Here is a 3624-nt window from a genome sequence, read left to right on the forward strand (position 1 = left end):
GCTTCTCAAGGGATTTGAGAAAAATTACACAAGGAAGTTGTTCAGCAGGAGGTATAGTGAAAGGGCAAAACAGTTTTCTGCCACCTTGCACTATTACTCTCCACAAGCATACGACCATGTAAGCAGACTGTTTCCTCTGCCCTCCGTGAGCTCCCTCAGGTCCTGGCTGAAGGTGGTTGGGGCTGGCCTGGGTTCACTCGAGAAGCACTGGGAGAGCTCCAGAGGAGGCACACAACTTCTTCCGCGCGGGACAAGCTGTGCGTCATCATGCTATATGGGATGTTTGTAAAGAAAGACGTCAGCCTGAACGTCCCATCCGGCAAGCTGGTAGGCTGCATTGATCTTGACCAAGGAGTGGGACCGCACGAGTCTGACGAGGTGCCCATGATGGCAACAGAGGCTCTGGTCTTTATGGCGGCTGGCCTTGCATCACCCTGAAAGATTCCCATCCGGTGCTTCCTCACCAACGGAGCTTTAGGGCAGCTCGTCAAGAGCCTCCTCGATGATGCCATTGTGATGCCACAGTGTGGCCTCCATGTCAAGGCTGTGGTTTGCGATACGCTTGGAGCTAATGCCATGACCAAGCTGCTGGGGTGGCCGATCCACGAAACCAACTATGAGAGCTTCCGGCCCACATTTGAGCAGCCGACCCGACCTACCGAGGAGGTACACTTTTCTTTGGCGCTTGCCACGCCCTCAAGCTACTTCGAAACCTCCTGGGGCGATAAGAGGGTGTTGACGCAGCCGCCTACGGGGTAAGCATATGAACTGTTTTTGCATTTTTAGTATGCGGAAGTGCTATTCTGGCACAATGGGAGGCCAATGTTAAAGGTGCACTCAAGATGATCCTGAGATTGTCTGTTCTTGTTGGTAACTCCTTCTATGGGCTCTAAGCATCCAAAAAGCGCTAAAATTACGCTTGTGCGAAGCTTATTTTCCTACTAAAAATGTGACTTACAATGGGAACACCTTCCTGAGCGAAACTTTCCGCTAAAGGAGGGCCGCGCATAATCCAGCTGCGCGGACGGCGGGGTGACGAAACTGCTCGTGAGCCAACCGTGAGCCGCCGTTCCAATAGCAGACGACCTTTTTCAGCGGAAATTTCCGCTCAGGAAGGGGCGTGTACCGGTCGTAAATTACATTTTCAGTAGGGAAATAAGCGTCACACGGGTGTAATTTTGGCGTTTTATGAATGCTTCGAGCCCGTAGTAGGAGTTGCCACCAAGAACAGACAATTTCAAAATCCTCTTTCAAAATCAAAATCCTCTGATTAGCTCAGTTGGTAGAGCGCTCCACTGGAAACGGAGGGGTCCCAGGTTAGATACCCAGACCAAGCGGATTTTTTCGGCAGGGCACCAGTAACTTAGCTGTGTTTGGAGATTTGTGTTTGTCTTTTGTCTCCCTTGTTCCCGTTCTACAGAGATTATTTTCGTCATAGTTGCCCTGCATTCTGGTTTGTGTAACAGTAGCATGTACAGGAAAAAAAATACAAAACAAAAAGCTCTTGAAATGTGCAATGTCTGCTGCCTCGGCTTAACCAATGTAAGAAAAATCAACGATACAGGAGTGGAAGAGTCCAGAGCATGCAGTGAATGAACCCCAACTAAAACCATGCTTGTGTGCCCTCACACTAATATTAGCCAGTAATATAGTTCAATTGTTGTTCCTGCGTTCGTTTTACCGCTGCTTCCTAATTCACAGCACGTCCAGTGGCGTCTCCTCGAGCAGCTGCACAAGGTGCAGGCTACTGAAGGTCTTCGCGCTGCCAAGAAGCTGACCCAGGCGCACATTGACTTCTGAAAGTAGAAGATTCAGGTGAAGCTGGCCGCCCAGACCCTCAGTACCTCTGTCGCCAAGGCCCTGTTCTTTGCCAGGAAGCTTGGACTCCCCGAGTTCCAGCACGGCGAGGGAACGTGCAAGTTTAGCGAAGACATTGACCAATAAGAGGTTAAATACATTCAGGTATTTGTGCCCTAAAATTAATTCAGTACTGTGCAATGTTCTGTGCTGTGGTTCGACCACATGAGCACTTTGCAGAAAATGGTGGTTTTGTGTGTCATCCAAGTGCTTCGACTTCTTGAATTCGAGGAGCCCTGTTGCCCACAGCTACAAGCACCAATTCAACACAGCCAACATCGATAAGAGGAGCCGGACAATGGAGCGGGTTGGCAAGAACATCGTGCAACTGGAGCTGCCCGACGGTGAACCTGTGGTCATGTACGGCAGTCGCATGTTTGTGATAGCATTCGCCTTCACATTCAAAAGCGAGGAGAGGCTCGTAAGCCAGCTGCTAAGCGGTGGCACAGCAAGGCTAATGCAGAAGCAGAGCTGATACTCTCTTCAATTTGCTTTAGAGTGCAAGGTTTGTTTGTTTTCAAACAAACTGTCTCCCCGCATGTTTCACTTTCTTAGCTACCTGTGCCCCTACCGAACAAGCCAGAACCATCTGGAAATGTTCTTCAGCGGCCTGCGGCAAATGGGCGGGTGGAATGACAACCCGTCAGCAGCCCATTTCTGGCATGCCCACAGGAAGCTGCTGGTGCAAGCTGGCGTGCAGGCTCCCGCCTCTGCCAACGTAGCTGCAGACCTTGAGGGTGAAAGCAGGACCGTCAACCAGGGGACGATCGACACCACCGCTGACACCGAAGATGACGAAGAGGCTGACCACCTGGCCATAGTCTGTGAGTTGGGTGAGGCTACCCTGGCCGAGTTCTCCTCAGAAGTAGCCAAATACATTGGAGGCTTCGTCAGCCGGCAACTCACTAAAACCCTCAGGTGCCCATCCTGCTGAACGACAGCGTGACGGGAGATCCTTATCACTCTCAAGGGGGGGGGGGGGGGGGGGGTGGCTCCTGTACCCCTCGGAGATAGTCCTTCAGCTCCTGCAGGAAACAGAAAAATTCTCCAGAGCAGTCACTGGGGAGGCAGTGGCACAAACGAGTGTAGCTGTGCTCACAGTGCTCTCCTACAGAGCATTTTATAAGACACGCGCACTGTTCCCGTAACCAAGTGAATGTCCACGAAGAGCCGATGCATACGGTGGCACTTGTCAAGCAAGTGATAAGGAGATATGTTGTGTTGAAGCTTCGACACGTCGCACGCAACATCAACCAAACACGTCGTGGGGCGTGTGTGCGTCAAATCTTGACCAAGCAAATCCTGTTTTGTTACCAATAATGTACATAGTTAGCTGGGACATAGGAGTACGTAGCACCAGCTACTATCAGAGCACTTCAACAACCCGGCATGCAACTGCAGCTCATGCACATTGCTTGCATTGAAGTTACACGCCGGTCCGTTAGAGTGGTCCGATAGTACCTAATGCCACGCGCTCCCAATAACTGTGATTAAGCTATTATATTTGTGGTGATAAAAAAAGTGAAAGCCGTTTACAACTTCCTGTAACGCCGAATTGGAGCGCAGCTCTTGAGGAGGAGGAGTGGAGGGTATATTCCTCCTCCTCCCTCGTGATCATGCCTGCTAGTCCTCCTCCCCTCCTGCTCTCCCTCCCTCTCCTTTACCACCTCCTCGTCCTTCAAGCTCCTCCCCTCCCCTCGCCTCCGCCTCCTCGTCTCTCCTGCCCCCCTCCTCCACCTTCGTACTGCTTTCCTCCTTGCCGCTCAA

At 51.4% G+C, this 3624-nt stretch overlaps 1 pseudogene; it reads left to right on the top strand.

The window, feature by feature from the left end:
* The first annotated feature begins 2155 nt into the window (after positions 1-2155).
* LOC8036552 lies at positions 2156-3177 on the top strand (annotated as a pseudogene).
* The last annotated feature ends 447 nt before the right edge of the window (positions 3178-3624 follow it).

The sequence above is a fragment of the Ixodes scapularis genome, unplaced genomic scaffold (assembly GCF_016920785.2).
Source record: "Ixodes scapularis isolate PalLabHiFi unplaced genomic scaffold, ASM1692078v2 PGA_scaffold11__112_contigs__length_91849675, whole genome shotgun sequence".
Classification (NCBI taxonomy): Eukaryota; Metazoa; Arthropoda; class Arachnida; order Ixodida; family Ixodidae; genus Ixodes; species Ixodes scapularis.